Below are 26,654 nucleotides of genomic sequence, written 5' to 3'. Positions count from 1 at the left end.
ACCCTATCCCCAGTGGTTGTGGCAAGGTAAAGCAAATGCCCTCCACTTCTCTGGAAGAAACCACAGTGCCCAGCCATGTTCTAAGCCCTCCCATCCTCCCTGGGCTTCTGGCAGCAGGAGTGAAAAGAGAGGAGCAGAGCACTGGGACCCGTTTGACAAAACCCGGCTTCCCACGGGAAAGTCTTTCTCCACGTGCAGACATGCTCCCAGGTGCCTGGGGCAAGGGGAAGGAAATGCCATACACTGACGTGGAAGGGACCACAGGGCCCAGGCACAGTCTGAACCCTTCCCTCAACCCGGCGGTTTTGCTAGCAGGAGTTCAACCCCAACGAACACAGCCCGGAGACCCCTGGGGCAAAAACGGCTTCCGACGAACAATAGGTGCTTGCTGTGGAACACCTATCCCAAGTGGGGGTAGCCAGCTCAACAAAATGCCACACACCCAGGTGTAAGAAACAACATTGCCCAGGCATGGTCTAAGCCCCTCACCTCGTCCCTGTGCTTTGGGGAGCCGGAGGGACAGCCGAGGCACACGGCCCTGAGACCCCTTTGCAAAAAGCCGGCTTCCCACGGAGACAGTTTTCCTGAGGTGCAGACCCTATCCCAAGTGGTTGTGGCAAGGTAAAGCAAATGCCCTCCACTTCTGTGGAAGAAACCACAGTGCCCAGCCATGTTCTAAGCCCTCCCATCCTCCCTGGGCTTCTGGCAGCAGGAGTGAAAAGAGAGGAGCAGAGCACTGGGACCCGTTTGACAAAACCCGGCTTCTCACGGGAAAGTCTTTCTCCACGTGCAGACATTTTCCCAGGTGCCTGGGGCAAAGGGAAGGAAATGCCATACACTGACCTGGAAGAGACCACAGGGCCCAAGCACAGTCTGAACCCTTCCCTCAACCCGGCGGTTTTGCTAGCAGGAGTTCAACCCCAACGAACACAACCCGGAGACCCCTGGGGCAAAAACGGCTTCCGACGAACAATACGTGCTTGCTGTGGAACACCTATCCCAAGTGGGGGTAGCCAGCTCAACAAAATGCCACACACCCAGGTGTAAGAAACAACATTGCCCAGGCATGGTCTAAGCCCCTCACCTCGTCCCTGTGCTTTGGGGAGCGGGAGGGACAGCCGAGGCACACGGCCCTGAGACCCCTTTGCAAAAAGCCGGCTTCCCACGGAGACAGTTTTCCTGAGGTGCAGACCCTATCCCAAGTGGTTGTGGCAAGGTAAAGCAAATGCCCTCCACTTCTCTGGAAGAAACCACAGTGCCCAGCCATGTTCTAAGCCCTCCCATCCTCCCTGGGCTTCTGGCAGCAGGAGTGAAAAGAGAGGAGCAGAGCACTGGGACCCGTTTGACAAAACCCGGCTTCCCACGGGAAAGTGTTTCTCCACGTGCAGACATCCTCCCAGGTGCCTGGGGCAAGGGGAAGGAAATGCCATACACTGACTTGGAAGAGACCACAGGGCCCAGGCACAGTCTGAACCCTTCCCTCAACCCGGCGGTTTTGCTAGCAGGAGTTCAACCCCAACGAACACAGCCCGGAGACCCCTGGGGCAAAAACGGCTTCCGACGAACAATAGGTGCTTGCTGTGGAACACCTATCCCAAGTGGGGGTAGCCAGCTCAACAAAATGCCACACACCCAGGGGTAAGAAACAACATTGCCCAGGCATGGTCTAAGCCCCTCACCTCGTCCCTGTGCTTTGGGTTGCCGGAGGGACAGCCGAGGCACTCGGCCCTGAGACCCCTTTGCAAAAAGCCGGCTTCCCACGGAGACAGTTTTCCTGAGGTGCAGACCCTATCCCCAGTGGTTGTGGCAAGGTAAAGCAAATGCCCTCCACTTCTCTGGAAGAAACCACAGTGCCCAGCCATGTTCTAAGCCCTCCCATCCTCCCTGGGCTTCTGGCAGCAGGAGTGAAAAGAGAGGAGCAGAGCACTGGGACCCGTTTGACAAAACCCGGCTTCCCACGGGAAAGTCTTTCTCCACGTGCAGACATGCTCCCAGGTGCCTGGGGCAAGGGGAAGGAAATGCCATACACTGACGTGGAAGGGACCACAGGGCCCAGGCACAGTCTGAACCCTTCCCTCAACCCGGCGGTTTTGCTAGCAGGAGTTCAACCCCAACGAACACAGCCCGGAGACCCCTGGGGCAAAAACGGCTTCCGACGAACAATAGGTGCTTGCTGTGGAACACCTATCCCAAGTGGGGGTAGCCAGCTCAACAAAATGCCACACACCCAGGTGTAAGAAACAACATTGCCCAGGCATGGTCTAAGCCCCTCACCTCGTCCCTGTGCTTTGGGGAGCCGGAGGGACAGCCGAGGCACACGGCCCTGAGACCCCTTTGCAAAAAGCCGGCTTCCCACGGAGACAGTTTTCCTGAGGTGCAGACCCTATCCCAAGTGGTTGTGGCAAGGTAAAGCAAATGCCCTCCACTTCTGTGGAAGAAACCACAGTGCCCAGCCATGTTCTAAGCCCTCCCATCCTCCCTGGGCTTCTGGCAGCAGGAGTGAAAAGAGAGGAGCAGAGCACTGGGACCCGTTTGACAAAACCCGGCTTCTCACGGGAAAGTCTTTCTCCACGTGCAGACATTTTCCCAGGTGCCTGGGGCAAAGGGAAGGAAATGCCATACATTGACCTGGAAGAGACCACAGGGCCCAAGCACAGTCTGAACCCTTCCCTCAACCCGGCGGTTTTGCTAGCAGGAGTTCAACCCCAACGAACACAACCCGGAGACCCCTGGGGCAAAAACGGCTTCCGACGAACAATACGTGCTTGCTGTGGAACACCTATCCCAAGTGGGGGTAGCCAGCTCAACAAAATGCCACACACCCAGGTGTAAGAAACAACATTGCCCAGGCATGGTCTAAGCCCCTCACCTCGTCCCTGTGCTTTGGGGAGCGGGAGGGACAGCCGAGGCACACGGCCCTGAGACCCCTTTGCAAAAAGCCGGCTTCCCACGGAGACAGTTTTCCTGAGGTGCAGACCCTATCCCAAGTGGTTTTGGCAAGGTAAAGCAAATGCCCTCCACTTCTCTGGAAGAAACCACAGTGCCAAGCCATGTTCTAAGCCCTCCCATCCTCCCTGGGCTTCTGGCAGCAGGAGTGAAAAGAGAGGAGCAGAGCACTGGGACCCGTTTGACAAAACCCGGCTTCCCACGGGAAAGACTTTCTCCACGTGCAGACATGCTCCCAGGTGCCTGGGGCAAGGGGAAGGAAATGCCATACACTGACCTGGAAGAGACCACAGGGCCCAGGCACAGTCTGAACCCTTCCCTCAACCCGGCGATTTTGCTAGCAGGAGTTCAACCCCAACGAACACAGCCCGGAGACCCCTGGGGCAAAAACGGCTTCCGACGAAAAATAGGTGCTTGCTGTGGAACACCTATCCCAAGTGGGGGTAGCCAGCTCAACAAAATGCCACACACCCAGGTGTAAGAAACAACATTGCCCAGGCATGGTCTAAGCCCCTCACCTCGTCCCTGTGCTTTGGGGAGCCGGAGGGACAGCCGAGGCACACGGCCCTGAGACCCCTTTGCAAAAAGCCGGCTTCCCACGGAGACAGTTTTCCTGAGGTGCAGACCCTATCCCAAGTGGTTGTGGCAAGGTAAAGCAAATGCCCTCCACTTCTGTGGAAGAAACCACAGTGCCCAGCCATGTTCTAAGCCCTCCCATCCTCCCTGGGCTTCTGGCAGCAGGAGTGAAAAGAGAGGAGCAGAGCACTGGGACCCGTTTGACAAAACCCGGCTTCTCACGGGAAAGTCTTTCTCCACGTGCAGACATTTTCCCAGGTGCCTGGGGCAAAGGGAAGGAAATGCCATACACTGACCTGGAAGAGACCACAGGGCCCAAGCACAGTCTGAACCCTTCCCTCAACCCGGCGGTTTTGCTAGCAGGAGTTCAACCCCAACGAACACAACCCGGAGACCCCTGGGGCAAAAACGGCTTCCGACGAACAATACGTGCTTGCTGTGGAACACCTATCCCAAGTGGGGGTAGCCAACTCAACAAAATGCCACACACCCAGGTGTAAGAAACAACATTGCCCAGGCATGGTCTAAGCCCCTCACCTCGTCCCTGTGCTTTGGGGAGCCGGAGGGACAGCCGAGGCACACGGCCCTGAGACCCCTTTGCAAAAAGCCGGCTTCCCACGGAGACAGTTTTCCTGAGGTGCAGACCCTATCCCAAGTGGTTGTGGCAAGGTAAAGCAAATGCCCTCCACTTCTCTGGAAGAAACCACAGTGCCCAGCCATGTTCTAAGCCCTCCCATCCTCCCTGGGCTTCTGGCAGCAGGAGTGAAAAGAGAGGAGCAGAGCACTGGGACCCGTTTGACAAAACCCGGCTTCCCACGGGAAAGTGTTTCTCCACGTGCAGACATCCTCCCAGGTGCCTGGGGCAAGGGGAAGGAAATGCCATACACTGACTTGGAAGAGACCACAGGGCCCAGGCACAGTCTGAACCCTTCCCTCAACCCGGCGGTTTTGCTAGCAGGAGTTCAACCCCAACGAACACAGCCCGGAGACCCCTGGGGCAAAAACGGCTTCCGACGAACAATAGGTGCTTGCTGTGGAACACCTATCCCAAGTGGGGGTAGCCAGCTCAACAAAATGCCACACACCCAGGGGTAAGAAACAACATTGCCCAGGCATGGTCTAAGCCCCTCACCTCGTCCCTGTGCTTTGGGTTGCCGGAGGGACAGCCGAGGCACTCGGCCCTGAGACCCCTTTGCAAAAAGCCGGCTTCCCACGGAGACAGTTTTCCTGAGGTGCAGACCCTATCCCCAGTGGTTGTGGCAAGGTAAAGCAAATGCCCTCCACTTCTCTGGAAGAAACCACAGTGCCCAGCCATGTTCTAAGCCCTCCCATCCTCCCTGGGCTTCTGGCAGCAGGAGTGAAAAGAGAGGAGCAGAGCACTGGGACCCGTTTGACAAAACCCGGCTTCCCACGGGAAAGTCTTTCTCCACGTGCAGACATGCTCCCAGGTGCCTGGGGCAAGGGGAAGGAAATGCCATACACTGACGTGGAAGGGACCACAGGGCCCAGGCACAGTCTGAACCCTTCCCTCAACCCGGCGGTTTTGCTAGCAGGAGTTCAACCCCAACGAACACAGCCCGGAGACCCCTGGGGCAAAAACGGCTTCCGACGAACAATAGGTGCTTGCTGTGGAACACCTATCCCAAGTGGGGGTAGCCAGCTCAACAAAATGCCACACACCCAGGTGTAAGAAACAACATTGCCCAGGCATGGTCTAAGCCCCTCACCTCGTCCCTGTGCTTTGGGGAGCCGGAGGGACAGCCGAGGCACACGGCCCTGAGACCCCTTTGCAAAAAGCCGGCTTCCCACGGAGACGGTTTTCCTGAGGTGCAGACCCTATCCCAAGTGGTTGTGGCAAGGTAAAGCAAATGCCCTCCACTTCTGTGGAAGAAACCACAGTGCCCAGCCATGTTCTAAGCCCTCCCATCCTCCCTGGGCTTCTGGCAGCAGGAGTGAAAAGAGAGGAGCAGAGCACTGGGACCCGTTTGACAAAACCCGGCTTCTCACGGGAAAGTCTTTCTCCACGTGCAGACATTTTCCCAGGTGCCTGGGGCAAAGGGAAGGAAATGCCATACATTGACCTGGAAGAGACCACAGGGCCCAAGCACAGTCTGAACCCTTCCCTCAACCCGGCGGTTTTGCTAGCAGGAGTTCAACCCCAACGAACACAACCCGGAGACCCCTGGGGCAAAAACGGCTTCCGACGAACAATACGTGCTTGCTGTGGAACACCTATCCCAAGTGGGGGTAGCCAGCTCAACAAAATGCCACACACCCAGGTGTAAGAAACAACATTGCCCAGGCATGGTCTAAGCCCCTCACCTCGTCCCTGTGCTTTGGGGAGCGGGAGGGACAGCCGAGGCACACGGCCCTGAGACCCCTTTGCAAAAAGCCGGCTTCCCACGGAGACAGTTTTCCTGAGGTGCAGACCCTATCCCAAGTGGTTTTGGCAAGGTAAAGCAAATGCCCTCCACTTCTCTGGAAGAAACCACAGTGCCAAGCCATGTTCTAAGCCCTCCCATCCTCCCTGGGCTTCTGGCAGCAGGAGTGAAAAGAGAGGAGCAGAGCACTGGGACCCGTTTGACAAAACCCGGCTTCCCACGGGAAAGACTTTCTCCACGTGCAGACATGCTCCCAGGTGCCTGGGGCAAGGGGAAGGAAATGCCATACACTGACCTGGAAGAGACCACAGGGCCCAGGCACAGTCTGAACCCTTCCCTCAACCCGGCGATTTTGCTAGCAGGAGTTCAACCCCAACGAACACAGCCCGGAGACCCCTGGGGCAAAAACGGCTTCCGACGAAAAATAGGTGCTTGCTGTGGAACACCTATCCCAAGTGGGGGTAGCCAGCTCAACAAAATGCCACACACCCAGGTGTAAGAAACAACATTGCCCAGGCATGGTCTAAGCACCTCACCTCGTCCCTGTGCTTTGGGGAGCCGGAGGGACAGCCGAGGCACACGGCCCTGAGACCCCTTTGCAAAAAGCCGGCTTCCCACGGAGACAGTTTTCCTGAGGTGCAGACCCTATCCCAAGTGGTTGTGGCAAGGTAAAGCAAATGCCCTCCACTTCTCTGGAAGAAACCACAGTGCCCAGCCATGTTCTAAGCCCTCCCATCCTCCCTGGGCTTCTGGCAGCAGGAGTGAAAAGAGAGGAGCAGAGCACTGGGACCCGTTTGACAAAACCCGGCTTCCCACGGGAAAGTCTTTCTCCACGTGCAGACATGCTCCCAGGTGCCTGGGGCAAGGGGAAGGAAATGCCATCCACAGACCTGGAAGAGACCACAGGGGCCAGGCACAGTCTGAAACCTTCCCTCAACCCGGCGATTTTGCTAGCAGGAGTTCAACCCCAACGAACACAGCCCGGAGACCCCTGGGGCAAAAACGGCTTCCGACGAACAATAGGTGCTTGCTGTGGAACACGTATCCCAAGTGGGGGTAGCCAGCTCAACAAAATGCCACACACCCAGGTGTAAGAAACAACATTGCCCAGGCATGGTCTAAGCCCCTCACCTCGTCCCTGTGCTTTGGGGAGCCGGAGGGACAGCCGAGGCACACGGCCCTGAGACCCCTTTGCAAAAAGCCGGCTTCCCACGGAGACAGTTTTCCTGAGGTGCAGACCCTATCCCAAGTGGTTGTGGCAAGGTAAAGCAAATGCCCTCCACTTCTCTGGAAGAAACCACAGTGCCCAGCCATGTTCTAAGCCCTCCCATCCTCCCTGGGCTTCTGGCAGCAGGAGTGAAATGAGAGGAGCAGAGCACTGGGACCCTTTTGACAAAAACCGGCTTCCCACGGGAAAGTCTTTCTCCACGTGCAGACATGCTCCCAGGTGCCTGGGGCAAGGGGAAGGAAATGCCATACACTGACCTGGAAGAGACCACAGGGCCCAGGCACAGTCTGAACCCTTCCCTCAACCCGGCGGTTTTGCTAGCAGGAGTTCAACCCCAACGAACACAGCCCGGGGACCCCTGGGGCAAAAACGGCTTCCGACGAACAATAGGTGCTTGCTGTGGAACATCTATCCCAAGTGGGGGTAGCCAGCTCAACAAAATGCCACACACCCAGGTGTAAGAAACAACATTGCCCAGGCATGGTCTAAGCCCCTCACCTCGTCCCTGTGCTTTGGGTAGCCGGAGGGACAGCCGAGGCACTCGGCCCTGAGACCCCTTTGCAAAAAGCCGGCTTCCCACGGAGACAGTTTTCCTGAGGTGCAGACCCTATCCCAAGTGGTTGTGGCAAGGTAAAGCAAATGCCCTACACTTCTGTGGAAGAAACCACAGTGCCCAGCCATGTTCTAAGCCCTCCCATCCTCCCTGGGCTTCTGGCAGCAGGAGTGAAAGGAGAGGAGCAGAGCACTGGGACCCGTTGACAAAACCCGGCTTCCCACGGGAAAGTCTTTCTCCACGTGCAGACATGCTCCCAGGTGCCTGGGGCAAGGGGAAGGAAATGCCATCCACAGACCTGGAAGAGACCACAGGGGCCAGGCACATTCTGAACCCTTCCCTCAACCCGGCGGTTTTGCTAGCAGGAGTTCAACCCCAACGAACACAGCCCGGAGACCCCTGGGACAAAAACGGCTTCCGACGAACAATAGGTGCTTGCTGTGGAACACCTATCCCAAATGCGGGTCGCCAGCTCAACAAAATGCCACACACCCAGGTGTAAGAAACAACATTGCCCAGGCATGGTCTAAGCCCCTCACCTCGTCCCTGTGCTTTGGGGAGCCGGAGGGACAGCCGAGGCACACGGCCCTGAGACCCCTTTGCAAAAAGCCGGCTTCCCACGGAGACGGTTTTCCTGAGGTGCAGACCCTATCCCAAGTGGTTGTGGCAAGGTAAAGCAAATGCCCTCCACTTCTGTGGAAGAAACCACAGTGCCCAGCCATGTTCTAAGCCCTCCCATCCTCCCTGGGCTTCTGGCAGCAGGAGTGAAAAGAGAGGAGCAGAGCACTGGGACCCGTTTGACAAAACCCGGCTTCTCACGGGAAAGTCTTTCTCCACGTGCAGACATTTTCCCAGGTGCCTGGGGCAAAGGGAAGGAAATGCCATACATTGACCTGGAAGAGACCACAGGGCCCAAGCACAGTCTGAACCCTTCCCTCAACCCGGCGGTTTTGCTAGCAGGAGTTCAACCCCAACGAACACAACCCGGAGACCCCTGGGGCAAAAACGGCTTCCGACGAACAATACGTGCTTGCTGTGGAACACCTATCCCAAGTGGGGGTAGCCAGCTCAACAAAATGCCACACACCCAGGTGTAAGAAACAACATTGCCCAGGCATGGTCTAAGCCCCTCACCTCGTCCCTGTGCTTTGGGGAGCGGGAGGGACAGCCGAGGCACACGGCCCTGAGACCCCTTTGCAAAAAGCCGGCTTCCCACGGAGACAGTTTTCCTGAGGTGCAGACCCTATCCCAAGTGGTTTTGGCAAGGTAAAGCAAATGCCCTCCACTTCTCTGGAAGAAACCACAGTGCCAAGCCATGTTCTAAGCCCTCCCATCCTCCCTGGGCTTCTGGCAGCAGGAGTGAAAAGAGAGGAGCAGAGCACTGGGACCCGTTTGACAAAACCCGGCTTCCCACGGGAAAGACTTTCTCCACGTGCAGACATGCTCCCAGGTGCCTGGGGCAAGGGGAAGGAAATGCCATACACTGACCTGGAAGAGACCACAGGGCCCAGGCACAGTCTGAACCCTTCCCTCAACCCGGCGATTTTGCTAGCAGGAGTTCAACCCCAACGAACACAGCCCGGAGACCCCTGGGGCAAAAACGGCTTCCGACGAAAAATAGGTGCTTGCTGTGGAACACCTATCCCAAGTGGGGGTAGCCAGCTCAACAAAATGCCACACACCCAGGTGTAAGAAACAACATTGCCCAGGCATGGTCTAAGCACCTCACCTCGTCCCTGTGCTTTGGGGAGCCGGAGGGACAGCCGAGGCACACGGCCCTGAGACCCCTTTGCAAAAAGCCGGCTTCCCACGGAGACAGTTTTCCTGAGGTGCAGACCCTATCCCAAGTGGTTGTGGCAAGGTAAAGCAAATGCCCTCCACTTCTCTGGAAGAAACCACAGTGCCCAGCCATGTTCTAAGCCCTCCCATCCTCCCTGGGCTTCTGGCAGCAGGAGTGAAAAGAGAGGAGCAGAGCACTGGGACCCGTTTGACAAAACCCGGCTTCCCACGGGAAAGTCTTTCTCCACGTGCAGACATGCTCCCAGGTGCCTGGGGCAAGGGGAAGGAAATGCCATCCACAGACCTGGAAGAGACCACAGGGGCCAGGCACAGTCTGAAACCTTCCCTCAACCCGGCGATTTTGCTAGCAGGAGTTCAACCCCAACGAACACAGCCCGGAGACCCCTGGGGCAAAAACGGCTTCCGACGAACAATAGGTGCTTGCTGTGGAACACGTATCCCAAGTGGGGGTAGCCAGCTCAACAAAATGCCACACACCCAGGTGTAAGAAACAACATTGCCCAGGCATGGTCTAAGCCCCTCACCTCGTCCCTGTGCTTTGGGGAGCCGGAGGGACAGCCGAGGCACACGGCCCTGAGACCCCTTTGCAAAAAGCCGGCTTCCCACGGAGACAGTTTTCCTGAGGTGCAGACCCTATCCCAAGTGGTTGTGGCAAGGTAAAGCAAATGCCCTCCACTTCTCTGGAAGAAACCACAGTGCCCAGCCATGTTCTAAGCCCTCCCATCCTCCCTGGGCTTCTGGCAGCAGGAGTGAAATGAGAGGAGCAGAGCACTGGGACCCTTTTGACAAAAACCGGCTTCCCACGGGAAAGTCTTTCTCCACGTGCAGACATGCTCCCAGGTGCCTGGGGCAAGGGGAAGGAAATGCCATACACTGACCTGGAAGAGACCACAGGGCCCAGGCACAGTCTGAACCCTTCCCTCAACCCGGCGGTTTTGCTAGCAGGAGTTCAACCCCAACGAACACAGCCCGGGGACCCCTGGGGCAAAAACGGCTTCCGACGAACAATAGGTGCTTGCTGTGGAACACCTATCCCAAGTGGGGGTAGCCAGCTCAACAAAATGCCACACACCCAGGTGTAAGAAACAACATTGCCCAGGCATGGTCTAAGCCCCTCACCTCGTCCCTGTGCTTTGGGTAGCCGGAGGGACAGCCGAGGCACTCGGCCCTGAGACCCCTTTGCAAAAAGCCGGCTTCCCACGGAGACAGTTTTCCTGAGGTGCAGACCCTATCCCAAGTGGTTGTGGCAAGGTAAAGCAAATGCCCTCCACTTCTCTGGAAGAAACCACAGTGCCCAGCCATGTTCTAAGCCCTCCCATCCTCCCTGGGCTTCTGGCAGCAGGAGTGAAAGGAGAGGAGCAGAGCACTGGGACCCGTTTGACAAAACCCGGCTTCCCACGGGAAAGTCTTTCTCCACGTGCAGACATGCTCCCAGGTGCCTGGGGCAAGGGGAAGGAAATGCCATCCACAGACCTGGAAGAGACCACAGGGGCCAGGCACATTCTGAACCCTTCCCTCAACCCGGCGGTTTTGCTAGCAGGAGTTCAACCCCAACGAACACAGCCCGGAGACCCCTGGGACAAAAACGGCTTCCGACGAACAATAGGTGCTTGCTGTGGAACACCTATCCCAAATGCGGGTCGCCAGCTCAACAAAATGCCACACACCCAGGTGTAAGAAACAACATTGCCCAGGCATGGTCTAAGCCCCTCACCTCGTCCCTGTGCTTTGGGGAGCCGGAGGGACAGCCGAGGCACACGGCCCTGAGACCCCTTTGCAAAAAGCCGGCTTCCCACGGAGACGGTTTTCCTGAGGTGCAGACCCTATCCCAAGTGGTTGTGGCAAGGTAAAGCAAATGCCCTCCACTTCTCTGGAAGAAACCACAGTGCCCAGCCATGTTCTAAGCCCTCCCATCCTCCCTGGGCTTCTGGCAGCAGGAGTGAAAAGAGAGGAGCAGAGCACTGGGACCCGTTTGACAAAACCCGGCTTCCCACGGGAAAGTCTTTCTCCACGTGCAGACATGCTCCCAGGTGCCTGGGGCAAGGGGAAGGAAATGCCATACACTGACTTGGAAGAGACCACAGGGCCCAGGCACACTCTGAACCCTTCCCTCAACCCGGCGGTTTTGCTAGCAGGAGTTCAACCCCAACGAACACAGCCCGGAGACCCCTGGGGCAAAAACGGCTTCCGACGAACAATAGGTGCTTGCTGTGGAACACCTATCCCAAGTGGGGGTAGCCAGCTCAACAAAATGCCACACACCCAGGTGTAAGAAACAACATTGCCCAGGCATGGTCTAAGCCCCTCACCTCGTCCCTGTGCTTTGGGGAGCCGGAGGGACAGCCGAGGCACACGGCCCTGAGACCCCTTTGCAAAAAGCCGGCTTCCCACGGAGACAGTTTTCCTGAGGTGCAGACCCTATCCCAAGTGGTTGTGGCAAGGTAAAGCAAATGCCCTCCACTTCTCTGGAAGAAACCACAGTGCCCAGCCATGTTCTAAGCCCTCCCATCCTCCCTGGGCTTCTGGCAGCAGGAGTGAAAAGAGAGGAGCAGAGCACTGGGACCCGTTTGACAAAACCCGGCTTCCCACGGGAAAGTCTTTCTCCACGTGCAGACATGCTCCCAGGTGCCTGGGGCAAAGGGAAGGAAATGCCATACACTGACCTGGAAGAGACCACAGGGCCCAGGCACAGTCTGAACCCTTCCCTCAACCCGGCGGTTTTGCTAGCAGGAGTTCAACCCCAGCGAACACAGCCCGGGGACCCGTGGGGCAAAAACGGCTTCCGACGAACAATAGGTGCTTGCTGTGGAACACCTATCCCAAGTGGGGGTAGCCAGCTCAACAAAATGCCACACACCCAGGTGTAAGAAACAACATTGCCCAGGCATGGTCTAAGCCCCTCACCTCGTCCCTGTGCTTTGGGTAGCCGGAGGGACAGCCGAGTCACACGGCCCTGAGACCCCTTTGCAAAAAGCCGGCTTCCCACGGAAACAGTTTTCCTGAGGTGCAGACCCTATCCCAAGTGGTTGTGGCAAGGTAAAGCAAATGCCCTCCACTTCTCTGGAAGAAACCACAGTGCCAAGCCATGTTCTGAGCCCTCCCATCCTCCCAGGGCTTCTGGCAGCAGGAGTGAAAAGAGAGGAGCAGAGCACTGGGACCCGTTTGACAAAACCCGGCTTCCCACGGGAAAGTCTTTCTCCACGTGCAGACATGCTCCCAGGTGCCTGGGGCAAGGGGAAGGAAATGCCATACACTGACCTGGAAGAGACCACAGGGCCCAGGCACAGTCTGAACCCTTCCCTCAACCCGGCGGTTTTGCTAGCAGGAGTTCAACCCCAGCGAACACAGCCCGGAGACCCCTGGGGCAAAAACGGCTTCCGACGAACAATAGGTGCTTGCTGTGGAACACCTATCCCAAGTGGGGGTAGCCAGCTCAACAAAATGCCACACACCCAGGTGTAAGAAACAACATTGACCAGGCATGGTCTAAGCCCCTCACCTCGTCCCTGTGCTTTGGGGAGCCGGAGGGACAGCCGAGGCACACGGCCCTGAGACCCCTTTGCAAAAAGCCGGCTTCCCACGGAGACAGTTTTCCTAAGGTGCAGACCCTATCCCAAGTGGTTGTGGCAAGGTAAAGCAAATGCCCTCCACTTCTCTGGAAAAAACCACAGTGCCAAGCCATGTTCTAAGCCCTCCCATCCTCCCTGGGCTTCAGGCAGCAGGAGTGAAAAGAGAGGAGCAGAGCACTGGGACCCGTTAGACAAAAACCGGCTTCCCACGGGAAAGTCTTTCTCCACGTGCAGACATGTTCCCAGGTGCCTGGGGCAAGGGGAAGGAAATGCCATACACTGACCTGGAAGAGACCACAGGGCCCAGGCACAGTCTGAAACCTTCCCTCAACCCGGCGATTTTGCTAGCAGGAGTTCAACCACAACGAACACAGCCCGGAGACCCCTGGGGCAAAAACGGCTTCCGACGAACAATAGGTGCTTGCTGTGGAACACCTATCCCAAGTGGGGGTAGCCAGCTCAACAAAATGCCACACACCCAGGTGTAAGAAACAACATTGCCCAGGCATGGTCTAAGCCCCTCACCTCGTCCCTGTGCTTTGGGTAGCCGGAGGAACAGCCGAGTCACACGGCCCTGAGACCCCTTTGCAAAAAGCCGGCTTCCCACGGAGACAGTTTTCCTGAGGTGCAGACCCTATCCCAAGTGGTTGTGGCAAGGTAAAGCAAATGCCCTCCACTTCTCTGGAAGAAACCACAGTGCCAAGCCATGTTCTGAGCCCTCCGATCCTCCCAGGGCTTCTGGCAGCAGGAGTGAAAAGAGAGGAGCAGAGCACTGGGACCCGTTTGACAAAAACCGGCTTCCCACGGGAAAGTCTTTCTCCACGTGCAGACATGCTCCCAGGTGCCTGGGGCAAGGGGAAGGAAATGCCATACACTGACCTGGAAGAGACCACAGGGCCCAGGCACAGTCTGAACCCTTCCCTCAGCCCGGCGGTTTTGCTAGCAGGAGTTCAACCCCAACGAACATAGCCCGGAGACCCCTGGGGCAAAAACGGCTTCTGACGAACAATAGGTGCTTGCTGTGGAACACCTATCCCAAGTGGGGGTAGCCAGCTCAACAAAATGCCACACACCCAGGTGTAAGAAACAACATTGCCCAGGCATTGTCTAAGGCCCTCACCTCGTCCCTGTGCTTTGGGTAGCCGGAGGGACAGCCGAGGCACTCGGCCCTGAGACCCCTTTACAAAAAGCCGGCTTCCCACGGAGACAGTTTTCCTGAGGTGCAGACCCTATCCCAAGTGGTTGTGGCAAGGTAAAGCAAATGCCCTCCACTTCTCTGGAAGAAACCACAGTGCCCAGCCATGTTCTAAGCCCTCCCATCCTCCCTGGGCTTCTGGCAGCAGGAGTGAAAAGAGAGGAGCAGAGCACTGGGACCCGTTTGACAAAACCCGGCTTCCCACGGGAAAGTCTTTCTCCACGTGCAGACATCCTCCCAGGTGCCTGGGGCAAGGGGAAGGAAATGCCATACACTGACTTGGAAGAGACCACAGGGCCCAGGCACAGTCTGAACCCTTCCCTCAACCCGGCGGTTTTGCTAGCAGGAGTTCAACCCCAACGAACACAGCCCGGAGACCCCTGGGGCAAAAACGGCTTCCGACGAACAATAGGTGCTTGCTGTGGAACACCTATCCCAAGTGGGGGTAGCCAGCTCAACAAAATGCCACACACCCAGGTGTAAAAAACAACATTGCCCAGGCATGGTCTAAGCCCCTCACCTCGTCCCTGTGCTTTGGGTTGCCGGAGGGACAGCCGAGGCACTCGGCCCTGAGACCCCTTTGCAAAAAGCCGGCTTCCCACGGAGACAGTTTTCCTGAGGTGCAGACCCTATCCCCAGTGGTTGTGGCAAGGTAAAGCAAATGCCCTCCACTTCTCTGGAAGAAACCACAGTGCCCAGCCATGTTCTAAGCCCTCCCATCCTCCCTGGGCTTCTGGCAGCGGGAGTGAAAAGAGAGGAGCAGAGCACTGGGACCCGTTTGACAAAACCCGGCTTCCCACGGGAAAGTCTTTCTCCACGTGCAGACATGCTCCCAGGTGCCTGGGGCAAGGGGAAGGAAATGCCATACACTGACCTGGAAGGGACCACAGGGCCCAGGCACAGTCTGAACCCTTCCCTCAACCCGGCGGTTTTGCTAGCAGGAGTTCAACCCCAACGAACACAGCCCGGAGACCCCTGGGGCAAAAACGGCTTCCGACGAACAATAGGTGCTTGCTGTGGAACACCTATCCCAAGTGGGGGTAGCCAGCTCAACAAAATGCCACACACCCAGGTGTAAGAAACAACATTGCCCAGGCATGGTCTAAGCCCCTCACCTCGTCCCTGTGCTTTGGGGAGCCGGAGGGACAGCCGAGGCACACGGCCCTGAGACCCCTTTGCAAAAAGCCGGCTTCCCACGGAGACAGTTTTCCTGAGGTGCAGACCCTATCCCAAGTGGTTGTGGCAAGGTAAAGCAAATGCCCTCCACTTCTGTGGAAGAAACCACAGTGCCCAGCCATGTTCTAAGCCCTCCCATCCTCCCTGGGCTTCTGGCAGCAGGAGTGAAAAGAGAGGAGCAGAGCACTGGGACCCGTTTGACAAAACCCGGCTTCTCACGGGAAAGTCTTTCTCCACGTGCAGACATTCTCCCAGGTGCCTGGGGCAAAGGGAAGGAAATGCCATACACTGACCTGGAAGAGACCACAGGGCCCAAGCACAGTCTGAACCCTTCCCTCAACCCGGCGGTTTTGCTAGCAGGAGTTCAACCCCAACGAACACAACCCGGAGACCCCTGGGGCAAAAACGGCTTCCGACGAACAATAGGTGCTTGCTGTGGAACACCTATCCCAAGTGGGGGTAGCCAGCTCAACAAAATGCCACACACCCAGGTGTAAGAAACAACATTGCCCAGGCATGGTCTAAGCCCCTCACCTCGTCCCTGTGCTTTGGGTAGCCGGAGGAACAGCCGAGTCACACGGCCCTGAGACCCCTTTGCAAAAAGCCGGCTTCCCACGGAGACAGTTTTCCTGAGGTGCAGACCCTATCCCAAGTGGTTGTGGCAAGGTAAAGCAAATGCCCTCCACTTCTCTGGAAGAAACCACAGTGCCAAGCCATGTTCTGAGCCCTCCCATCCTCCCAGGGCTTCTGGCAGCAGGAGTGAAAAGAGAGGAGCAGAGCACTGGGACCCGTTTGACAAAACCCGGCTTCCCACGGGAAAGTCTTTCTCCACGTGCAGACATGCTCCCAGGTGCCTGGGGCAAGGGGAAGGAAATGCCATACACTGACCTGGAAGAGACCACAGGGCCCAAGCACAGTCTGAACCCTTCCCTCAACCCGGCGGTTTTGCTAGCAGGAGTTCAACCCCAACGAACACAACCCGGAGACCCCTGGGGCAAAAACGGCTTCCGACGAACAATAGGTGCTTGCTGTGGAACACCTATCCCAAGTGGGGGTAGCCAGCTCAACAAAATGCCACACACCCAGGTGTAAGAAACAACATTGCCCAGGCATGGTCTAAGCCCCTCACCTCGTCCCTGTGCTTTGGGTAGCCGGAGGAACAGCCGAGTCACACGGCCCTGAGACCCCTTTGCAAAAAGCCGGCTTCCCACGGAGACAGTTTTCCTGAGGTGCAGACCCTATCCCAAGTGGTTGTGGCAAGGTAAAGCAAATGCCCTCCACTTCTCTGGAAGAAACCACAGTGCCAAGCCATGTTCTGAGCCCTCCCATCCTCCCAGGGCTTCTGGCAGCAGGAGTGAAAAGAGAGGAGCAGAGCACTGGGACCCGTTTGACAAAACCCGGCTTCCCACGGGAAAGTCTTTCTCCACGTGCAGACATGCTCCCAGGTGCCTGGGGCAAGGGGAAGGAAATGCCATACACTGACCTGGAAGAGACCACAGGGCCCAGGCACAGTCTGAACCCTTCCCTCAGCCCGGCGGTTTTGCTAGCAGGAGTTCAACCCCAACGAACATAGCCCGGAGACCCCTGGGGCAAAAACGGCTTCTGACGAACAATAGGTGCTTGCTGTGGAACACCTATCCCAAGTGGGGGTAGCCAGCTCAACAAAATGCCACACACCCAGGTGTAAGAAACAACATTGCCCAGGCATGGTCTAAGGCCCTCACCTCGTCCCTGTGCTTTGGGTAGCCGGAGGGACAGCCGAGGCACTCGGCCCTGAGACCCCTTTACAAAAAGCCGGCTTCCCACGGAGACAGTTTTCCTGAGGTGCAGACCCTATCCCAAGTGGTTGTGGCAAGGTAAAGCAAATACCCTCCACTTCTCTGGAAGAAACCACAGTGCCCAGCCATGTTCTAAGCCCTCCCATCCTCCCTGGGCTTCTGGCAGCAGGAGTGAAAAGAGAGGAGCAGAGCACTGGGACCCGTTTGACAAAACCCGGCTTCCCACGGGAAAGTGTTTCTCCACGTGCAGACATCCTCCCAGGTGCCTGGGGCAAGGGGAAGGAATTGCCATACACTGACTTGGAAGAGACCACAGGGCCCAGGCACACTCTGAACCCTTCCCTCAACCCGGCGGTTTTGCTAGCAGGAGTTCAACCCCAACGAACACAGCCCGGAGACCCCTGGGGCAAAAACGGCTTCCGACGAACAATAGGTGCTTGCTGTGGAACACCTATCCCAAGTGGGGGTAGCCAGCTCAACAAAATGCCACACACCCAGGTGTAAAAAACAACATTGCCCAGGCATGGTCTAAGCCCCTCACCTCGTCCCTGTGCTTTGGGTTGCCGGAGGGACAGCCGAGGCACTCGGCCCTGAGACCCCTTTGCAAAAAGCCGGCTTCCCACGGAGACAGTTTTCCTGAGGTGCAGACCCTATCCCCAGTGGTTGTGGCAAGGTAAAGCAAATGCCCTCCACTTCTCTGGAAGAAACCACAGTGCCCAGCCATGTTCTAAGCCCTCCCATCCTCCCTGGGCTTCTGGCAGCGGGAGTGAAAAGAGAGGAGCAGAGCACTGGGACCCGTTTGACAAAACCCGGCTTCCCACGGGAAAGTCTTTCTCCACGTGCAGACATGCTCCCAGGTGCCTGGGGCAAGGGGAAGGAAATGCCATACACTGACCTGGAAGGGACCACAGGGCCCAGGCACAGTCTGAACCCTTCCCTCAACCCGGCGGTTTTGCTAGCAGGAGTTCAACCCCAACGAACACAGCCCGGAGACCCCTGGGGCAAAAACGGCTTCCGACGAACAATAGGTGCTTGCTGTGGAACACCTATCCCAAGTGGGGGTAGCCAGCTCAACAAAATGCCACACACCCAGGTGTAAGAAACAACATTGCCCAGGCATGGTCTAAGCCCCTCACCTCGTCCCTGTGCTTTGGGGAGCCGGAGGGACAGCCGAGGCACACGGCCCTGAGACCCCTTTACAAAAAGCCGGCTTCCCACGGAGACAGTTTTCCTGAGGTGCAGACCCTATCCCAAGTGGTTGTGGCAAGGTAAAGCAAATGCCCTCCACTTCTGTGGAAGAAACCACAGTGCCCAGCCATGTTCTAAGCCCTCCCATCCTCCCTGGGCTTCTGGCAGCAGGAGTGAAAAGAGAGGAGCAGAGCACTGGGACCCGTTTGACAAAAACCGGCTTCCCACGGAAAAGTCTTTCTCCACGTGCAGACATGCTCCCAGGTGCCTGGGGCAAAGGGAAGGAAATGCCATACACTGACCTGGAAGAGACCACAGGGCCCAGGCACAGTCTGAACCCTTCCCTCAACCCGGCGGTTTTGCTAGCAGGAGTTCAACCCCAGCGAACACAGCCCGGGGACCCGTGGGGCAAAAACGGCTTCCGACGAACAATAGGTGCTTGCTGTGGAACACCTATCCCAAGTGGGGGTAGCCAGCTCAACAAAATGCCACACACCCAGGTGTAAGAAACAACATTGCCCAGGCATGGTCTAAGCCCCTCACCTCGTCCCTGTGCTTTGGGTAGCCGGAGGGACAGCCGAGTCACACGGCCCTGAGACCCCTTTGCAAAAAGCCGGCTTCCCACGGAGACAGTTTTCCTGAGGTGCAGACCCTATCCCAAGTGGTTGTGGCAAGGTAAAGCAAATGCCCTCCACTTCTCTGGAAGAAACCACAGTGCCAAGCCATGTTCTGAGCCCTCCCATCCTCCCAGGGCTTCTGGCAGCAGGAGTGAAAAGAGAGGAGCAGAGCACTGGGACCCGTTTGACAAAACCCGGCTTCCCACGGGAAAGACTTTCTCCACGTGCAGACATGCTCCCAGGTGCCTGGGGCAAGGGGAAGGAAATGCCATACACTGACCTGGAAGAGACCACAGGGCCCAGGCACAGTCTGAACCCTTCCCTCAACCCGGCGATTTTGCTAGCAGGAGTTCAACCCCAACGAACACAGCCCGGAGACCCCTGGGGCAAAAACGGCTTCCGACGAAAAATAGGTGCTTGCTGTGGAACACCTATCCCAAGTGGGGGTAGCCAGCTCAACAAAATGCCACACACCCAGGTGTAAGAAACAACATTGCCCAGGCATGGTCTAAGCCCCTCACCTCGTCCCTGTGCTTTGGGGAGCCGGAGGGACAGCCGAGGCACACGGCCCTGAGACCCCTTTGCAAAAAGCCGGCTTCCCACGGAGACAGTTTTCCTGAGGTGCAGACCCTATCCCAAGTGGTTGTGGCAAGGTAAAGCAAATGCCCTCCACTTCTGTGGAAGAAACCACAGTGCCCAGCCATGTTCTAAGCCCTCCCATCCTCCCTGGGCTTCTGGCAGCAGGAGTGAAAAGAGAGGAGCAGAGCACTGGGACCCGTTTGACAAAACCCGGCTTCCCACGGGAAAGTCTTTCTCCACGTGCAGACATGCTCCCAGGTGCCTGGGGCAAGGGGAAGGAAAGGCCATCCACAGACCTGGAAGAGACCACAGGGGCCAGGCACAGTCTGAAAACTTCCCTCAACCCGGCGATTTTGCTAGCAGGAGTTCAACCCCAACGAACACAGCCCGGAGACCCCTGGGGCAAAAACGGCTTCCGACGAACAATAGGTGCTTGCTGTGGAACAACTATCCCAAGTGGGGGTAGCCAGCTCAACAAAATGCCACACACCCAGGTGTAAGAAACAACATTGCCCAGGCATGGTCTAAGCCCCTCACCTCGTCCCTGTGCTTTGGGGAGCCGGAGGGACAGCCGAGGCACACGGCCCTGAGACCCCTTTGCAAAAAGCCGGCTTCCCACGGAGACAGTTTTCCTGAGGTGCAGACCCTATCCCAAGTGGTTGTGGCAAGGTAAAGCAAATGCCCTCCACTTCTCTGGAAGAAACCACAGTGCCCAGCCATGTTCTAAGCCCTCCCATCCTCCCTGGGCTTCTGGCAGCAGGAGTGAAATGAGAGGAGCAGAGCACTGGGACCCTTTTGACAAAAACCGGCTTCCCACGGGAAAGTCTTTCTCCACGTGCAGACATGCTCCCAGGTGCCTGGGGCAAGGGGAAGGAAATGCCATACACTGACCTGGAAGAGACCACAGGGCCCAGGCACAGTCTGAACCCTTCCCTCAACCCGGCGGTTTTGCTAGCAGGAGTTCAACCCCAACGAACACAGCCCGGGGACCCCTGGGGCAAAAACGGCTTCCGACGAACAATAGGTGCTTGCTGTGGAACATCTATCCCAAGTGGGGGTAGCCAGCTCAACAAAATGCCACACACCCAGGTGTAAGAAACAACATTGCCCAGGCATGGTCTAAGGCCCTCACCTCGTCCCTGTGCTTTGGGTAGCCGGAGGGACAGCCGAGGCACTCGGCCCTGAGACCCCTTTGCAAAAAGCCGGCTTCCCACGGAGACAGTTTTCCTGAGGTGCAGACCCTATCCCAAGTGGTTGTGGCAAGGTAAAGCAAATGCCCTCCACTTCTCTGGAAGAAACCACAGTGCCCAGCCATGTTCTAAGCCCTCCCATCCTCCCTGGGCTTCTGGCAGCAGGAGTGAAAGGAGAGGAGCAGAGAACTGGGACCCGTTTGACAAAACCCGGCTTCCCACGGGAAAGTCTTTCTCCACGTGCAGACATGCTCCCAGGTGCCTGTGGCAAGGGGAAGGAAATGCCATACACTGACCTGGAAGAGACCACAGGGCCCAGGCACAGTCTGAACCCTTCCCTCAACCCGGCGGTTTTGCTAGCAGGAGTTCAACCCCAACGAACACAGCCCGGAGACCCCTGGGGCAAAAACGGCTTCCGACGAACAATAGGTGCTTGCTGTGGAACATCTATCCCAAGTGGGGGTAGCCAGCTCAACAAAATGCCACACACCCAGGTGTAAGAAACAACATTGCCCAGGCATGGTCTAAGCCCCTCACCTCGTCCCTGTGCTTTGGGGAGCCGGAGGGACAGCCGAGGCACACGGCCCTGAGACCCCTTTGCAAAAAGCCGGCTTCCCACGGAGACAGTTTTCCTGAGGTGCAGACCCTATCCCAAGTGGTTGTGGCAAGGTAAAGCAAGTGCCCTCCACTTCTCTGGAAGAAACCACAGTGCCCAGCCATGTTCTAAGCCCTCCCATCCTCCCTGGGCTTCTGGCAGCAGGAGTGAAAAGAGAGGAGCAGAGCACTGGGACCCGTTTGACAAAACCCGGCTTCCCACGGGAAAGTCTTTCTCCACGTGCAGACATGCTCCCAGGTGCCTGGGGCAAGGGGAAGGAAATGCCATACACTGACTTGGAAGAGACCACAGGGCCCAGGCACACTCTGAACCCTTCCCTCAACCCGGCGGTTTTGCTAGCAGGAGTTCAACCCCAACGAACACAGCCCGGAGACCCCTGGGGCAAAAACGGCTTCCGACGAACAATAGGTGCTTGCTGTGGAACACCTATCCCAAGTGGGGGTAGCCAGCTCAACAAAATGCCACACACCCAGGTGTAAGAAACAACATTGCCCAGGCATGGTCTAAGCCCCTCACCTCGTCCCTGTGCTTTGGGGAGCCGGAGGGACAGCCGAGGCACACGGCCCTGAGACCCCTTTGCAAAACGCCGGCTTCCCACGGAGACAGTTTTCCTGAGGTGCAGACCCTATCCCAAGTGGTTGTGGCAAGGTAAAGCAAATGCCCTCCACTTCTCTGGAAGAAACCACAGTGCCAAGCCATGTTCTAAGCCCTCCCATCCTCCCTGGGCTTTTGGCAGCAGGAGTGAAAAGAGAGGAGCAGAGCACTGGGACCCGTTTGACAAAACCCGGCTTCCCACGGGAAAGTCTTTCTCCAAGTGGAGACATGCTCCCAGGTGCCTGTGGCAAGGGGAAGGAAATGCCATACACTGACCTGGAAGAGACCACAGGGCCCAGGCACAGTCTGAAACCTTCCCTCAACCCGGCGATTTTGCTAGCAGGAGTTCAACCACAACGAACACAGCCCGGAGACCCCTGGGGCAAAAACGGCTTCCAACGAACAATAGGTGCTTGCTGTGGAACAACTATCCCAAGTGGGGGTAGCCAGCTCAACAAAATGCCACACACCCAGGTGTAAGAAACAACATTGCCCAGGCATGGTCTAAGCCCCTCACCTCGTCCCTGTGCTTTGGGTAGCCGGAGGAACAGCCGAGTCACACGGCCCTGAGACCCCTTTGCAAAAAGCCGGCTTCCCACGGAGACAGTTTTCCTGAGGTGCAGACCCTATCCCAAGTGGTTGTGGCAAGGTAAAGCAAATGCCCTCCACTTCTCTGGAAGAAACCACAGTGCCAAGCCATGTTCTGAGCCCTCCCATCCTCCCAGGGCTTCTGGCAGCAGGAGTGAAAAGAGAGGAGCAGAGCACTGGGACCCGTTTGACAAAAACCGGCTTCCCACGGGAAAGTCTTTCTCCACGTGCAGACATGCTCCCAGGTGCCTGGGGCAAGGGGAAGGAAATGCCATACACTGACCTGGAAGAGACCACAGGGCCCAGGCACAGTCTGAACCCTTCCCTCAGCCCGGCGGTTTTGCTAGCAGGAGTTCAACCCCAACGAACATAGCCCGGAGACCCCTGGGGCAAAAACGGCTTCTGACGAACAATAGGTGCTTGCTGTGGAACACCTATCCCAAGTGGGGGTAGCCAGCTCAACAAAATACCACACACCCAGGTGTAAGAAACAACATTGCCCAGGCATTGTCTAAGGCCCTCACCTCGTCCCTGTGCTTTGGGTAGCCGGAGGGACAGCCGAGGCACTCGGCCCTGAGACCCCTTTACAAAAAGCCGGCTTCCCACGGAGACAGTTTTCCTGAGGTGCAGACCCTATCCCAAGTGGTTGTGGCAAGGTAAAGCAAATGCCCTCCACTTCTCTGGAAGAAACCACAGTGCCCAGCCATGTTCTAAGCCCTCCCATCCTCCCTGGGCTTCTGGCAGCAGGAGTGAAAAGAGAGGAGCAGAGCACTGGGACCCATTTGACAAAACCCGGCTTCCCACGGGAAAGTGTTTCTCCACGTGCAGACATCCTCCCAGGTGCCTGGGGCAAGGGGAAGGAAATGCCATACACTGACTTGGAAGAGACCACAGGGCCCAGGCACAGTCTGAACCCTTCCCTCAACCCGGCGGTTTTGCTAGCAGGAGTTCAACCCCAACGAACACAGCCCGGAGACCCCTGGGGCAAAAACGTCTTCCGACGAACAATAGGTGCTTGCTGTGGAACACCTATCCCAAGTGGGGGTAGCCAGCTCAACAAAATGCCACACACCCAGGTGTAAAAAACAACATTGCCCAGGCATGGTCTAAGCCCCTCACCTCGTCCCTGTGCTTTGGGTTGCCGGAGGGACAGCCGAGGCACTCGGCCCTGAGACCCCTTTGCAAAAAGCCGGCTTTCCACGGAGACAGTTTTCCTGAGGTGCAGACCCTATCCCCAGTGGTTGTGGCAAGGTAAAGCAAATGCCCTCCACTTCTCTGGAAGAAACCACAGTGCCCAGCCATGTTCTAAGCCCTCCCATCCTCCCTGGGCTTCTGGCAGCGGGAGTGAAAAGAGAGGGGCAGAGCACTGGGACCCGTTTGACAAAACCCGGCTTCCCACGGGAAAGTCTTTCTCCACGTGCAGACATGCTCCCAGTTGCCTGGGGCAAGGGGAAGGAAATGCCATACACTGACCTGGAAGGGACCACAGGGCCCAGGCACAGTCTGAACCCTTCCCTCAACCCGGCGGTTTTGCTAGCAGGAGTTCAACCCCAACGAACACAGCCCGGAGACCCCTGGGGCAAAAACGGCTTCCGACGAACAATAGGTGCTTGCTGTGGAACACCTATCCCAAGTGGGGGTAGCCAGCTCAACAAAATGCCACACACCCAGGTGTAAGAAACAACATTGCCCAGGCATGGTCTAAGCCCCTCACCTCGTCCCTGTGCTTTGGGGAGCCGGAGGGACAGCCGAGGCACACGGCCCTGAGACCCCTTTGCAAAAAGCCGGCTTCCCACGGAGACAGTTTTCCTGAGGTGCAGACCCTATCCCAAGTGGTTGTGGAAAGGTAAAGCAAATGCCCTCCACTTCTGTGGAAGAAACCACAGTGCCCAGCCATGTTCTAAGCACTCCCATCCTCCCTGGGCTTCTGGCAGCAGGAGTGAAAAGAGAGGAGCAGAGCACTGGGACCCGTTTGACAAAACCCGGCTTCTCAGGGGAAAGTCTTTCTCCACGTGCAGACATTCTCCCAGGTGCCTGGGGCAAAGGGAAGGAAATGCCATACACTGACCTGGAAGAGACCACAGGGCCCAAGCACAGTCTGAACCCTTCCCTCAACCCGGCGGTTTTGCTAGCAGGAGTTCAACCCCAACGAACACAACCCGGAGACCCCTGGGGCAAAAACGGCTTCCGACGAACAATAGGTGCTTGCTGTGGAACACCTATCCCAAGTGGGGGTAGCCAGCTCAACAAAATGCCACACACCCAGGTGTAAGAAACAACATTGCCCAGGCATGGTCTAAGCCCCTCACCTCGTCCCTGTGCTTTGGGGAGCGGGAGGGACAGCCGAGGCACACGGCCCTGAGACCCCTTTGCAAAAAGCCGGCTTCCCACGGAGACAGTTTTCCTGAGGTGCAGACCCTATCCCAAGTGGTTGTGGCAAGGTAAAGCAAATGCCCTCCACTTCTCTGGAAGAAACCACAGTGCCAAGCCATGTTCTAAGCCCTCCCATCCTCCCTGGGCTTCTGGCAGCAGGAGTGAAAAGAGAGGAGCAGAGCACTGGGACCCGTTTGACAAAACCCGGCTTCCCACGGGAAAGTCTTTCTCCACGTGCAGACATGCTCCCAGGTGCCTGTGGCAAGGGGAACGAAATGCCATACACTGACCTGGAAGAGACCACAGGGCCCAGGCACAGTCTGAACCCTTCCCTCAACCCGGCGGTTTTGCTAGCAGGAGTTCAACCCCAGCGAACACAGCCCGGGGACCCCTGGGGCAAAAACGGCTTCCGACGAACAATAGGTGCTTGCTGTGGAACACCTATCCCAAGTGGGGGTAGCCAGCTCAACAAAATGCCACACACCCAGGTGTAAGAAACAACATTGCCCAGGCATGGTCTAAGCCCCTCACCTCGTCCCTGTGCTTTGGGTAGCCGGAGGAACAGCCGAGTCACACGGCTTGAGACCCCTTTGCAAAAAGCCGGCTTCCCACGGAGACAGTTTTCCTGAGGTGCAGACCCTATCCCAAGTGGTTGTGGCAAGGTAAAGCAAATGCCCTCCACTTCTCTGGAAGAAACCACAGTGCCAAGCCATGTTCTGAGCCCTCCCATCCTCCCAGGGCTTCTGGCAGCAGGAGTGAAAAGAGAGGAGCAGAGCACTGGGACCCGTTTGACAAAAACCGGCTTCCCACGGGAAAGTCTTTCTCCACGTGCAGACATGCTCCCAGGTGCCTGGGGCAAGGGGAAGGAAATGCCATACACTGACCTGGAAGAGACCACAGGGCCCAGGCACAGTCTGAACCCTTCCCTCAGCCCGGCGGTTTTGCTAGCAGGAGTTCAACCCCAACGAACATAGCCCGGAGACCCCTGGGGCAAAAACGGCTTCTGACGAACAATAGGTGCTTGCTGTGGAACACCTATCCCAAGTGGGGGTAGCCAGCTCAACAAAATGCCACACACCCAGGTGTAAGAAACAACATTGCCCAGGCATGGTCTAAGGCCCTCACCTCGTCCCTGTGCTTTGGGTAGCCGGAGGGACAGCCGAGGCACTCGGCCCTGAGACCCCTTTACAAAAAGCCGGCTTCCCACGGAGACAGTTTTCCTGAGGTGCAGACCCTATCCCAAGTGGTTGTGGCAAGGTAAAGCAAATACCCTCCACTTCTCTGGAAGAAACCACAGTGCCCAGCCATGTTCTAAGCCCTCCCATCCTCCCTGGGCTTCTGGCAGCAGGAGTGAAAAGAGAGGAGCAGAGCACTGGGACCCGTTTGACAAAACCCGGCTTCCCACGGGAAAGTGTTTCTCCACGTGCAGACATCCTCCCAGGTGCCTGGGGCAAGGGGAAGGAAATGCCATACACTGACTTGGAAGAGACCACAGGGCCCAGGCACACTCTGAACCCTTCCCTCAACCCGGCGGTTTTGCTAGCAGGAGTTCAACCCCAACGAACACAGCCCGGAGACCCCTGGGGCAAAAACGGCTTCCGACGAACAATAGGTGCTTGCTGTGGAACACCTATCCCAAGTGGGGGTAGCCAGCTCAACAAAATGCCACACACCCAGGTGTAAAAAACAACATTGCCCAGGCATGGT

Source organism: Ursus arctos, unplaced genomic scaffold (genome assembly GCF_023065955.2).
Source record: "Ursus arctos isolate Adak ecotype North America unplaced genomic scaffold, UrsArc2.0 scaffold_7, whole genome shotgun sequence".
Classification (NCBI taxonomy): Eukaryota; Metazoa; Chordata; class Mammalia; order Carnivora; family Ursidae; genus Ursus; species Ursus arctos.
Note: the sequence above shows the minus strand (reverse complement) of the source record.